Raw genomic sequence first — 15,486 nt, forward strand, 5'->3', positions numbered from 1 at the left:
GCGTTGACTAAGTAAGCTCTACACTACATTGGCGTTGACTAAGTAAGCTCTACACTACATTGGCGTTGACTAAGTAAGCTCTACACTACATTGGCGTTGACTAAGTAAGCTCTACACTACATTGGCGTTGACTAAGTAAAGAAACACTTACACACTCATAAGAGCTACAAAGAGTATTATACATCTTAACTCTTTCTCTTCGTAATTATTTACCACATTCTGGTGGAATCAACGCTGGTATCGTCAGTTAAGAGAGAAAGAGTTAGTGTAAAGCTTAAACAAATTTCTTTTTAAAGGTAACTGATTATAACTTTTATTAATAAATGTACACAGATTTCAACTTCAATGTAGATGTATATAGAAACACATGAAACTAGATAATTGAAACAAGTTATAGCTTACTTAAACTACACGTCTGTCTGTCGCTTTTCTGTCGCTGTTTCTCCTTTTTTTTCAACTCTCACACACCTTTATTTATTAACTTAAATTACGACAGACCTTCTCGTGGTTTCATCAGAATCCGTTCAGCGTACACAACCTAACCTTTGCTCACAGTTGCATCAGAAGCACGTACATACACTTCATTACAAATAACATACAAGCGTTGCATCATATTTCATGACTCTCTTAAAATGGCCTACAAGGAATTCAGAACAGTTTACCCTTTTTTTAAAATAGTCTGCAAGCAATTCATATTATCTCTTCATTCTTTACAATAGCAAACGGGCAATTCATACAATTTCTTCATTCCCAATAAACTTAGAAACACACTATGTAGCGACTCTCTTCAACATCATGAATTATCTTTACTTCTTTCAGGATGTGTTGTAAAGCCTAATCAATATACGTCAATATACGGGATATCAAAGTGAACCATGAGTGAACTTAAAAATTGGACTTCTTTAAACATTGAGAATAAAACCAAAATTAAGTTTCACTTTTCAATATTCTTATAATTATAAAATTAAAAATTTTGATGGATTAGTTACCATCTCCTTTTCACAAAATTAATAGCTATAGAATAAAAAGCTATTCGTTATCGTAGATTATTGACTAAAGACACAAATAATGCAAAATATCGGAAATTCCCAGTGGGACTCAAATGACAATATTAACGAACGATGTCTTGTTTTTCAAGTCAACTGTTCGTTTATTATAACGTCGGCCATGTAAAGACTTTTAAGCAGCGTGAACAACAATAAGAAAAAAATGCATTGAAGAAGACATAAGCAATTAGAACAGACAAATACTGGCTAACGTTTTTGGAAGAGTTCTCTCTATAACAAGTAAAAATACTTTTTTTAAAGACAACACTTTTATACAACCTAACAGGGGTTCTCAACCTGTGGGTCGCGACCCCCTTGGGGGTCGATTGACAATTTGCCAGGGGTCGCCTAAGACCATAGAAAATATAGATTGTTTTTGTCTATCCTTCTATTGCTGAGTGTGCGTGTGTGTTAGGGGGTCTCGTCAGAGTGGGGGATTCTGAAAAGGGTCGCCGACCTTAAAAGGTTGAGAACCGCTGCTATAGAGCGATTAATTTGCTCTTAATAACTAATGAATATTAGATTTTTTTTAAATGTTAGTTTAATAGTCTATTACTAATCCAAACTAATTGATACAACTTGACTTAATATAAGCATTTAAAAAAAAAATGTAAACGTTTTTCATGTTCCACTTTGTGAGTGCGTGTTTATGTCCGAGATGCTAAAAAAATCGAAACAGCACAAAACCTTGAAGACCTTGGTCACAGTAATTCCATTCTAGAAAACTTAATGACTCCCATACAAAGGAAAGCCCATTGGAAGCTGATGTGTCGATGTATATAAATCCAAGGGAGGTGACTAGGCGAAAAGTAAGTCCTATGCTTCTTCAGCTTCACATTGACCTACCCTTTAATCTGTTGGACCGTTGGACCACTTTTGATCTGTTCACTGTAATGGTCGTCATTTCATGTGGTGTAGCGAGGGGTTGATACAGTGGCGTAGGTAGGGTGGGGAGGAGGGGCGGGGAGAATTTGAAAATTTCCCGGGCCCCCACTTGAGGGGGGCCCCCACATGAGTGTTTTTTTACATCAAAAATTTAATATTACTCAAGTCCAACGAGCCCCCCCCCCCCCAACGAGGGACAATTCCTAGCTACGTCCCTGGGACCGTGGGTAGATACTTGCATGTTGGCGCCCACCCATCTGTCCACAGCCGATTACATCCAATTTGGCGGTTCACCTTGGACCTGAAACGTGGCCCGTCTTTGGGCTCCTCCGCCCTGGCCGATGACCTTAGTCAAGAAGTCCAGTGGTGACGTGTTAGCACCACCCCTTCACTTGGTTAGGACTGCTAGCTGAAGTGGTTCTACAGGTCATGGCGCCAGGAGCTACACGCGAGAAAAGTGGAGATGGAAGAGGAGAAGGGGGAAGTCCAGCCGACGTTGTAGCAATGCAGACCATCAATAATGCTACCCGTTTCTAGTGCTCCCAGACAAGATAAAGTCAAGTAACAAGATGAAGTCAAGTAACAAGATGAAGTCAAGTAACAAGATGAAGTCAAGTAACAAGATGAAGTCAAGTAACAAGATGAAGTCAAGTAACAATACGAAGTCAAGTAACAAGATGAAGTCAAGTAACAAGATGAAGTCAAGTAACAATACGAAGTCAAGTAACAAGATGAAGTCAAGTAACAAGATGAAGTCAAGTAACAAGATGAAGTCAAGTAACAAGATGAAGTCAAGTAACAAAATGAAGTCAAGTAACAAGATGAAGTCAAGTAACAAGATGAAGTCAAGTAACAAGATGAAGTCAAGTAACAAGATGAAGTCAAGTAACAATATAAATTCAAGTAACAAGATTAATTCAAGTAACAAGATAAAGTCAAGTAACAAGATGAAGTCAAGTAACAAGATAAAGTCAAGTAACAAGATAAAGTAAAGTAACAAGATGAAGTCAAGTAACAAGACGAAGTCAAGGAATAATACGAAGTCAGGTAACAAGATGAGGTCAAGTAACAAGATAAAGTCAAGTAACAAGATAAAAAGTCAAGTAACAAGATGAAGTCAAGTAACAAGGTGAAGTCAAGTAACAAGATAAAGTCAAGTAAGCCAGCTCAGCAATGGCTTTATGTCTGAACCTGTGTGAAACCGTGTTTACGTGTCAATGTGTAGCTAACTCTTTATGTTACGGTGTATGTGTATGTCACTGTATGTAGGAGTCAGTCTAGCAATAGCAATACCATTAAGTTTCCATGAATGTCTGTATGAAATCTCTCACAGCGACCACTGCTCCGGTCACTATAAAAATATTCTGTGTAATTAATTAATGTTCTTTCCCTGTCCGCTGCTTGCATGGCGGCCCTTTGTGGAGCCACTGTTTTATCGGTGTTTTGACAATGTCTGCCTATTCTGAACCCCTAAATCAATAATCGATCAGCGGCACGATCTGTTGGGTGACTGCTGATCCGTTCAAACAATAGCCGCATAGAAGAGGCTTTGTTCTTGGAGTATTTTTTTTCCTTTCTTGATGAAAAGATTACACTCGATGAAGCGGGCGATGAAGTGGCAGAACTAACAAATCTGATGACAGAGAAAGATGACCAAAAAAATGGGGAATATAGATGAAGGTCAGCGAGTCCCTAGATCTCAAAAGACAATAGTGGAAATGCCTTGTGGGTGCACTCGTTATGGCCTGTGGATATCCTTTAGATGAAAATAATATATGGATGATCATGAATGAAGTCGTTGGGGTATCCGGTGTACAAATTAGGAATTATTGATAAGCCATGCATTTAAAATAAACAAAAAAAAAAACCAGAAAACAGTAGGTGTAGAAATACAGAATTGGCCAGCTAGAATTTTTTACGATTCCTCTACCCAACCCGTACCTTCGTGTAAACTTCTGGTTGGGTGGGCGAGTGGGTGAGTGGAACCTGGACACGGATCTCGAAAACGGTTCTAACGATTTTCCAAGAAATGTGAAAGTTGCCACCGCGCCCCCCCTATAAAAAGATTTAAGGGAAAACAAAAGTTCAGTACTCGATAAAATAATACTAGAATAAACAGTGACTAAACAGTGACTAAACAGTGACTAAACAGTGACTAAACAGCGACTAAACAGTGACTAAACAGCGACTAAACAGTGACTAAACAGCGACTAAACAGTGACTAAACAGCGACTAAACAGTGACTAAACAGCGACTAAACAGTGACTAAACAGCGACTAAACAGTGACTAAACAGTGACTAAACAGTGACTAAACAGTGACTAAACAGCGACTAAACAGCGACTAAACAGTGGCTAAACAGTGACTAAACAGTGACTAAACAGTGACTAAACAGCGACTAAACAGCGACTAAACAGTGACTAAACAGTGACTAAACAGCGACTAAACAGTGACTAAACAGTGACTAAACAGCGACTAAACACAGACTCGATGTTGTAGGTATGGGGAAATAAATGAGAACGTCAATTAAGTCCACTTCTGGCTAATTTGTAACTGACCAGTCGTTCCTCGAGCTGAGCACCGGACCTATGATCCCATAGCTTTAAATTTAAGTTTTCTATTTGATCATTGATTATCGTATGTTTGCACCTCGAGTGAATGTTCCTTCACTTTCCATCTAAGATAATAAATGTATTTGACGTCCAGACAAGCCACTTAGCATGAATGTTAATCTTTTGTTATGCACACATTTTCTGATTATTTATCAGAAGTTAAACAAAAAAAAATGTATGACTCAGCTCACTGGCTCATCTTTATGGGCATTGTGAAGCTCAACAAATAAACTCAATTTACACAGACATTGTAAAGCTCAACATGTAAACTTAATTTACACAGACAGTGTAAAGCTCAACAAATAAACTTAATTTACACAGACATTGTAAAGCTCAATATGTAAACTTAATTTACACAGACATTGTAAAGCTCAACAAATAAACTCAATTTACACACCCAAAAAAATAACATGGATACTTAAACTCTATTACAACTGTGAACTTAGGTAGTAAACTCTATACTGCTAATCCTAGTCAAACTCCATTCATAATGTTAAACATAGTCAAATTCTATTCAGACTTTAAAATCTAGACAAACTCCATTCACACTTCTAAATCGAGACAAACTATATTCAGACAATAAAACCTAGACAAACTATATTTAAACCTTTGCCAATAAAAGTCTAATTAAGATTATAAAACCTTGACAAAAACAATTTATTTGGACTAAAACCTAAGCAAACTGTAAAACCTAGACAAAATAAAGTTTATTTATTCAGACCTATGCCAATAAAATCTAATTAAGATTGTAAAACCTTGACAAAAACAATTTATTTGGACTAAAACCTAAGCAAACTGTAAAACCTAGACAAAATAAAGTTTATTTATTCAGACTTTAAAAACTAGACAACTAAATTATAGTCATACTGTTAAACCTAGACCAATTAAGTCTATTCAAATTGTAAAACCTTGACAAAAAAACGTCTTTTAGACTAAAACCTAGATAATAAACTGTAAAACCTAGACAAATAAACTGTAAAACCTAGACAAATAAACTGTAAAACCTAGACAAATCAAGTTTACTCAGACAATAAAACCCTAGAAAAACTTTCCTATTTTCTTAAGATCCGTTGCTGTTTCTCTTCTCCCTTCTAATAACTTGTGTCAATATCTAGCGACCCTCTCTACTGGGGGTTCTTGTTCTTAAACGTATGGCGACCTCTCACGTCTGCTCAGCATAGGCTCCGCTATGAGCAAACGCATTAACTCCCCATGCTCTTGCAAATCAATACCGTATCCTCGACAAGTTCCATAACTCTATATTACAGCCAGCGCAACTCCGAGTTATCGAAACTAGTTTGTGTGTGTGTGTGTGTTTTGAACGTGTGTGTTTTTTTTTCCTGCCTTCAAATATGAAAAAAAAAAAAGGTCACCTCACTGAAAACATGCGGTGGGATGTATCAAGAAGCCAGACTCATTACCTCAAGTGTTGGGCTTAGCATCCTGGTAAAGGTGCTTGCATGTAAGAGCTTAGTAAAGCAGAGCGCAGTCGGCGCATCTCAGACGGCATTATCTATTTGTAGAGTACGCCATGTGGCATAAGCCGCTTGGCTACTTAACAAAATATGGAAGTGGAGAGGGCTGGAGATCGAGTCCCAATGTAGACAAAGGCATTTTGATAGGAATTTCACTTGAGCTGAGTCTGCTGAATGCCCTAAGCAAATAGGGGAAACATTTTCCCAGATACGTCTGCTCTCCTTCCCCTCCCTTAGCCTGTTGAACCGTTGGGGCACCATACAAGATCTGTTGCCCGTCTGTCTCCATTCCTTTAAGCCTCCAAGACCATGCTGAAAGACCGACATGCTAGCCACTGAGTCATGTACTTATAAAAAGTAAGTTTTATAAAAAGCAAGTTTTATAAAAAGTAAGTTTTATAAAAAGTAAGTTTTATTGTTAGTTTAAAGTATTTATCGAACGACCTAATTATCTATACAAAGCAATTGCCCGTAGGCTTAGTACATTTTCTATATAAAACAAAATAAAATAATGTATACTGTGTGTTTCTATGGCGGCTATGTTTGTTCTTTGTATTTGCTGTTCAAATTGATTTATAGTGTGTTTTCTTAGTTGTAATAATATGCATATTTATTCATTTTTTTTCAAGATTTAAATTGAAGGTATTAAAGTATTTACTTTCTTAAAGTGAATTTGTGTTAATCTATCACAATTTCAAGTATCCCCTGCTACGCTTGTTTATTCCGTTAGCTATTGTTATGTTTAACTTTACAAAGTGTATCCACTAAAAGCGATTGTAACATATATATATATATATTTACGTAAACGTCGGTATTGTTTAAATAAGACCGAAATAATGGTCTCGGTACTACGTCACTGTAAGGCGTATGAGACACTAGTTACACGAAAGTCCACTTCACTGACCGTCAGTAAGATCGGGTTAGCCACTAGTGGTTCCACTCTGTGACGTCATCGACGAGATTATCGCGAGACGAACGAGATCAGCTGTTTGATGAAGTTATTGGGAGACATTAAATAGGCTGGCAGGGCACGTCGTGACGTATTGAGACTTGCTTAATAGAAATTAGTGGAAGCACAGTGGGGGAGAATGAAAGAGTTGATTAGTGAGAGAGTTAAAATGTGAGAGAGTTAAATAGTGAGAGAGTTACACAGTGAAAGAGTTAACCCTTAAAGTGCTTGAGTTGTTTTAAAATGATACATACAAAATGGAATTACAATTCTGATGCTTAGAGGCTAAACTACCACACGCGTTTTAAGGGTTAAATAACAAGAGAATGAGATGAGCCAGTAAGATATGGAAAGTGTGCTATATTATGGGAGAGTTAAATAGTGAGAAATTTTCGTGGTGAGAGAGTTAAATAATTCGAAAGTTCAATCGTGTGAGAGTTAAATAGTGAAAGAATTGAAAAGTGAGAAAGTTAAACAGCAAGAGAGGATAAACTAATTAAACTCAGCTCTGCGAGAGTTAAATAGTGAGAAAGTTAAATTCAAAGTAAGAGAAACTACGAGAGAGTTAAGTTAAGCTGGAGTTAAAATGTGAGAGAGTTTCATAGTGATATATCGTAATTAAAAGTGTTTTACATAGTGAAAGAGTTATATAGTAAAAGAGTTAATTTGTGAGAAAGCTAAAAAGGATGAGCGTTTAATACTGAATGCAATTGTGAGTTCTAAAAGTAACATATCTTATTAGTGAGAATGAAAAAGTGACAGAGTTAATTTGTGACAGGATTAAATAGTGAGAGAAATACAATAAACAGACTTGCTGGGCAAAACAAATGTATAACAGATAGACGGACAGACCATCCATTGGAAGTGTATATCTAAATAGATATCTAAATAGATAGACAGGCAGACAGATAGATAGACAAACAGACGAATAAATAAATAAATAAATAGATAGATAGATAGATAGATAGATAGATAGATAGATAGATAGATAGATAGATAGATAGATAGATAGATAGATAGATAGATAGATGCGTAGGTTATATATTCTAGCACCAATTCTTGTTAGGTGTGTTTACTTTCTGAACCATAACAGTTTGTGCGCTATTTTCTAAGAACGCGCTCTGTAGGGGTCATTGCCTTTTGCTTGGGTAGCGGATTCTTGGCTGGAGATTTCTGTTGGTTGCTTTTCCCCAGTATTGAGTAAGTTAGGTTATTAAAATCTCTTCGTAACTCTAAAGCCGCTGTCATTATAATCATGTCAATGGCCTTCGCCAACGGGATGCATATTTTTCTTGCTTAGGGACTCAGCCTTGGGACTCCGCAGAAATCAAGCCTGGATCTATATTTGTACTTGACCATTATCTATTACGTTGTGGTCACCGCGAGCCTGGAGTTTGCACTGTGATGAAAGGTGTTAAGTTAAGTTAACTATCTTGTATATTGCACATAACTTAGTCGCGCTGACATAGTATTAATTGTTATGTATAACCATCATCCATGTTATGCCACATCCTATCATTGAATCATTAAACCTCTGTTATATACACGCTTGTTGTTAACTAGTATGCCTTAACATATTGCCATTACTTGTTCTATTGTTAATTATTTTATTGTACGCACGAAGGTGCATGTTGAATGTCAGAGGCCCAGGCAAATGAGCCTAGGCTTTTAAAACACAACCCTGGTAGATAGATAGATAGATAGATAGATAGATAGATAGATAGATAGATAGATAGATAGATAGATAGATAGATAGAGATAGATAGATAGATAGATAGATAGATAGATAGATAGATAAATAGATAGATAGATAGATAGATAGATAGATAGATAGATAGATAGATAGATAGATAGATAGATAGATAGATAGACAGACAGACAGACAGATAGATAAATAGATAGATAGATAGATAGATAGATAGATAGATAGATAGATAGATAGATAGATAGATAGATAGATAGATAGATAGATAGATAGATAGACCATCAATAAAACAATGTTTATATCTACCTGAAGTCCGGACTACTTGTTGACCATTGCTGTTAAGTGTTTGTTTATGTATCCTTCGAAAATAGTTTTGCGGCCACTATGACCGATTCACCAAGTGACCAACACACTATGATGTCCAGTAACTGACACGCTAGTCCCCGTTGTTAACAACGTTTCTTCTATTTATTTTTGAGGCTCAATGTGAAAACATTAAGTCCATGATAACATGCCAGACCCAATCGTATCACGTAAAATATTTTTTATTAAAAAGAAAAAGCCGAATGAGATAAAACACGAAGGGAACAGGATGTTGAAGTATGGAAATATGATAATACAGTAATAGTGCAATATCTACAGAAGTTGAACACACAAGGCAAACAGACGACACAGATATAATGAACAAAATAGAAGCCTCAAACACACAAGCACACAGATGACGCTGTGTTGTATGTTCATGTATCTCGAGACAGAATCGCTGGCACGCACGTGCGTTCCAAAGTATCGAACTGGGATCGGAAGAGAAAAAAGGGTGAGCAGCCCAAGAGACATTCACTCACTGGCAATGACGACATTCACACACAAACAAACACACACACACATACAAAGACACAGACATTGAGGGCCGGTCTGGATTTCTGTGACTATTCCCCTCACTCATGCGTCAGCCAGCGATACAGTCTCCCTCAGTCTGGAACAAAAATTGATTTCAGGCAGGGAGACGGATGTGGAAAAGGGCGAGCTCCCATGACGAGAAGAAAGGCACTTATTGTCGGAGCCTTTTTATGGTACAACGTGAAAATAAAATAGAGAGACAATATGCACTATTTATGCCGGAATATCAATGACCAGGGCCATCACACATCCTGCCTGGTTCCGCTTTCCTGTTATTTCCCCGCATTGATTGGGCAGACACATTTTTTAGATGCAGACTCTAAACTAGTCTTCCGTTCACGCCTCTTTGAACGATGAAACTTGAGACTGAATTAGCTTTCAGCTCTCTCCTAGGAACAATGAAACTTGAGACTGAATTAGCTTTCAGCTCTCTCCTAGGAACAATGAAACTTGAGACTGAATTAGCTTTCAGCTCTCTCCTAGGAACAATGAAACTTGAGACTGAATTAGCTTTCAGCTCTCTCCTAGGAACAATGAAACTTGAGACTGAATTAGCTTTCAGCTCTCTCCTAGGAACAATGAAACTTGAGACTGAATTAGCTTTCAGCTCTCTCCTAGGAACAATGAAACTTGAGACTGAATTAGCTTTCAGCTCTCTCCTAGGAACAATGAAACTTGAGACTGAATTAGCTTTCAGCTCTCTCCTAGGAACAATGAAACTTGAGACTGAATTAGCTTTCAGCTCTCTCCTAGGAACAATGAAACTTGAGACTGAATTAGCTTTCAGCTCTCTCCTAGGAACAATGAAACTTGAGACTGAATTAGCTTTCAGCTCTCTCCTAGGAACAATGAAACTTGAGACTGAATTAGCTTTCAGCTCTCTCCTAGGAACAATGAAACTTGAGACTGAATTAGCTTTCAGCTCTCTCCTAGGAACAATGAAACTTGAGACTGAATTAGCTTTCAGCTCTCTCCTAGGAACAATGAAACTTGAGACTGAATTAGCTTTCAGCTCTCTCCTAGGAACAATGAAACTTGAGACTGAATTAGCTTTCAGCTCTCTCCTAGGAACAATGAAACTTGAGACTGAATTAGCTTTCAGCTCTCTCCTAGGAACAATGAAACTTGAGACTGAATTAGCTTTCAGCTCTCTCCTAGGAACAATGAAACTTGAGACTGAATTAGCTTTCAGCTCTCTCCTAGGAACAATGAAACTTGAGACTGAATTAGCTTTCAGCTCTCTCCTAGGAACAATGAAACTTGAGACTGAATTAGCTTTCAGCTCTCTCCTAGGAACAATGAAACTTGAGACTGAATTAGCTTTCAGCTCTCTCCTAGGAACAATGAAACTTGAGACTGAATTAGCTTTCAGCTCTCTCCTAGGAACAATGAAACTTGAGACTGAATTAGCTTTCAGCTCTCTCCTAGGAACAATGAAACTTGAGACTGAATTAGCTTTCAGCTCTCTCCTAGGAACAATGAAACTTGAGACTGAATTAGCTTTCAGCTCTCTCCTAGGAACAATGAAACTTGAGACTGAATTAGCTTTCAGCTCTCTCCTAGGAACAATGAAACTTGAGACTGAATTAGCTTTCAGCTCTCTCCTAGGAACAATGAAACTTGAGACTGAATTAGCTTTCAGCTCTCTCCTAGGAACAATGAAACAGGATACTTACAATTAGCTTGCAGTTCGTGCTTCTTTGCAAAAAGAGAAGCAAAAGCTTTGCAAGACTTAGCTCATGACTAGAACTCCAGATCTAATCACTAATCGACTGGTAAAATGATTAGACCTTGGCTCCAATGCCAATGCCTTTTTATGGAGACGTTGAATCTAATCTAGTTTTAAAGTTGTTGTTTTTTTTGTGTTTTTTTTTTCACAATGGCGCTGCATTGTGGCGACATGCAATTCGTGCTTTCATTTTCATTATTATTTCTTTTCTGGATGTATACTGAATGTTCTTTTGTAATTAGTTATGCAGATGAAGACTTCTGTTTTCAAGGTGGGCTCTACAATGAGAATTTACATTAAACGTTTTACTAGATCTAGATTTGTTCAACTTTGGTTCCCCTGGCAATCAAATCATTAAATAAGAACAATCTGGTATAAACTTTGTCACATGTAAATTATGAGTGAGTCTGGTGTGAATGTACACTTTGGTTTCTTATAGTTATAATGTTTTTTGTTTGGTGTAATGCACAAATTGTAAGACAAATTTCCATACGGACAATAAAGATTATTATTATTATTATTAAATATGGCTTTCAAAAGGTCTGGCTTATAAAAAAAAGTAAAGTTTCCCTTTCAGACCTTGCGATCTATGGGGCAGATGATGTTAAGGTCATCTGTTTCTATGGCCAACGGTTAACGAGCAGGGATCATGTGGCCAGCATAACGACCAACCGCCTTTACTTTCCCCAACTAAAGTCAGGTACCCATTAGAGTTGGGTGGACTCAGGAGCGCTCTTAAAAAAAACCGAAGTTCAAAATCCCAGCCTTCACCGGGATTCGAACCCAGGACCTCAGGTTCGGTAGCCGAGCGATAACCAATCAGCCGAGCGCTTAACCACTCAGCCACCGCGCCCCCTGACTTATAAGGACTATTATATTTACTATACTTTTTCCTGTTAATGCTAAACCTAATAAAACTTCTTTTGGCAGATAAGAAATGCTTTAAAATAGACAATATTTATATGGCCTGTCATAATATCTGCTCCTCAAAAGGTTTTCCCATCACTAATATTAACAATGGTAACGTCTTCGTTGTAACCTACATATTTCTCCTCAGTTGATGCAGACAAAGCCGTTGTCCGCCGGGGATTTATTTACGTTTTCCGAACGTCTTTTACACCTGTCTTCTACAAGAACTTTTTCTCTGGGCCTCAAATCAAATTCCATGCTCTAATAGCACTAGGGAAGAAGGAGTGTTTGTACAAATTTGTCCTAGCATATGGTATGAGGAATGTGTCTTCATCTTTGTGTCTTTCAGAGTATTTTATTAAATTTTGTTTTTGTATTTGAAGATTATGGTTCAGTGTTTTATGTATAATTGCTACTTTACTTTTGCGTCTTCTGTCCTGAAGGCTTTCTAAATTTAGTGATTTTACTAAAGGTGTTACTCTAGTAAAATGTGAATATTCGTTTGTTATGAATCTCACTGCTCTATTTTGTGTCTGTTCCAGTTTCTTAATGTTTTCTTGAGTTGAGGGGTCTCAAACGGAGGATGCATATTCTATTATTGGCCTAACCAAGGTTAAATAACATTTTAGTTTTATGTTCTTATTTGATTTATAGAAATTTCTTTTAATAAATCCTAATGCTTTGTTTGATTTTTTTGTAGTTTCATCAATATGTGGATTCCATGACAGTTTTTCATTTATTATAACACCTAGGTATTTTGCGTTTTTAGTCTGTGTTACTGGTTTGCCATGAATAAGATAAGTGGAATTAATTTGTTTTAGTTTTTTTGTTACTCTTAACAACTGACATTTTTCTGGGTGGAAAGACATGCTCCAATTTGATTCCCATTTCTGTAATTCATCTAATTCTCTTTGTAAAATATCTGTGTCTTGTGTTGTTTTTATTGTTCTATATATTATGCAATCGTCTGCAAATAATCTGACTTTTGTTCCTGCACTAATGCAATTTGGTAAATCATTTATGTAAATTAAAAATAGTATCAGAATATCAGAGTCTAGAAATATATTTATAATTAAAAAAATAATAGTAATAATAATAATCATCTTCATTATTATAAAGATAAATACCTAGGTACAACCATCAACAGCAAGCTTAAACGGAGTGCACACTGTTAAAATCTTTACACCAAACTGGTATGGTAATATTCACTAACACAAGGGCATAGGCTAGAGTCTAGACTGATTGAAAGGGCATCGTAAATCACTCAAGCGTAGCTACCATCTTTTCGGGAACTTTTTCATGAGGCACACTCGATCCGAAAAGACAATCTGCACCCATTAAACCAGTGACATCAGATCTGGACGAAGTGGTCTCCTCTTGATTTTAGCTACAACAGAAGGAGTTTAAAACTCATTAATCCCACACTTCCAAAGTGTTGCGAGGTCATCTAACGTCACCACAGAAGTACATACAAATGTAATTGTAGTACCGTACTCTCTCAATAATAAAGTTTATCGTATTTGCAAATATATTTTAATTGTTTTAGTAACTATGCTGAGGTGGACAATATACTGTAGTTAAACTGAATTTCCATTTGTTTGGGCCAATAAAATTATCTTATTTATCTTATTATCCGTGAGGAAATTTGGTATATAATAGTAAGTAATAAATTTTGATATATATTGAGACTAAATTATTATTATTACATTATTAGAGGAGGCGCAATGGCTGAGCTGTAAAGCACTTGCCTTTCGAACTGGGGCCCCGAATTCGAATCCCTGTGTGCCTCTGAGTCCATCCAGCTCTAATTGATACCTAACATTAGTTGGGGACAAAGTAAAGGCGGTTGGTCGATGTGATGGCCACATGACACCCTCGTTAACCGTGGGCCACAGAAACGGATGACTTTTACATCATCTGCCCTTAAGGGGAACTTAACTTTTTTTTTACAATATTATTATAAAATATTCAAATAAACTCAGAGCTAAGCTATACAAGCAAGAATGTTGTTTTTTTTCTTTTGTTCGTCTAAATCTGGCATCTGAACGGAAGTTCCGGTACTTCCAATGACTGTGAAGACCAGACGACATGTCTACGTCATAGACCGGAAATGATACAAGTCATAGCGCAAGAACTAATCCAGACGGGGATAAGACAGGAAATGAAAAGTTACAACAAGCCAAGATGGTCGTTTCAAGTTTGTTGTCTTATGACTTTGTGTGGTACCTCAGGGGCGGAGGGTTAATGGGGTAATCATTCGCAAATAAGAAAAGAAAATATTATGGAAAAAAAACGTTGTTTTTTTTTTAAATTCACATTAGAGCCTCAAGGGTTGAACACAAATAATTCTGTGGTCCTGACTTGGACAGTGTAGGAATAATAACAGCTATCTGCCCAAGGAAGATGGTCGTGTGAACATTAATGAGAACTCACTATCTCATTACTAGCACAGTGTGAGGCAATGGACAAATCGTGTTGTGTCATCAAGAGAGAAAAAAAAGTGAAAGAGAGAGAGAGAGAGAAATAGTTTGAGGGGATAGAGAGAGAGAGAGAGAGAGAAAGAGAGAATTACAGAGAAATGGAGAAACAGAAGCGGAGAATCAGAGTGAGAGTAGAAATAAAGAGATGAAGAAGTGAGTGTGAAGAGTGACAGAACAAGAGATTTGAAAAAAAGAGAGAAAGGGAGGTGAGTTAGAGAGGGAGTGAATTAGAGAATAAGCTACATATAAACTAGAGAGAAAATAAAGAGAATGGAGTTAGAGAGAGAGGGAAAAAGAGAGAAAAAAGAGGAAGAGAAATGAGTCAGTTTTAAAAAAAGAGATAAAGAGAGAGTAATAGCGATGAAATATTGTTTTCCTTTAAATACAAATAAAACCAAAGAGAAACAATAAAATAAAGGATATTTTGTTACGGAACCAACGTATGACATCCAAGCAATCCCCTCCACCTCACCGTGTCTTGGTATCCTCATTTAAATTGTAAATTTCTCAAAATCAGGACAGGGAAAAAAAATATAACAAATTTCTAGCCTTTAAAAAAAAAAGAGCTATGCTTGGCAAGGGAAACAACCACAAAACACAAAGAAAATGTCTGACAAGGGAAACAACCGCACAAGACACAATGTGTGGCCCATGGCTAATGTCTGCCTAGGGATCGGTCAATACCACTTGTCCCTACACATGCTGAGCAGATCTAAATGTGTTTCTTTTGTTCGGCTTCCCGACATCACCAAACACAGCACTGTAATACTTCCCATACCTAGAGCATTTTATCCACAGGT

General features: G+C 37.0%; 1 protein-coding gene across 2 annotated transcripts in view; it reads right to left on the bottom strand.

Annotated features, from left to right (window-relative positions):
• The window catches only part of LOC106066276 (synaptotagmin-12-like), an 82,934-nt gene extending 73,401 nt beyond the window's left edge, over positions 1-9,533 (bottom strand). Inside the window, exon 1 of one of the 2 annotated variants that reach the window (XM_056033856.1) lies at positions 8,978-9,533. The gene's annotated coding sequence lies outside the window, so the exon portion shown is untranslated. The remainder of the gene's footprint in view (positions 1-8,977) is intronic. The other variant, XM_056033857.1, reaches the window with a different exon arrangement.
• Between the last annotated feature and the right edge of the window lie 5,953 nt (positions 9,534-15,486).

Source organism: Biomphalaria glabrata, chromosome 6, assembly GCF_947242115.1.
Source record: "Biomphalaria glabrata chromosome 6, xgBioGlab47.1, whole genome shotgun sequence".
Classification (NCBI taxonomy): Eukaryota; Metazoa; Mollusca; class Gastropoda; family Planorbidae; genus Biomphalaria; species Biomphalaria glabrata.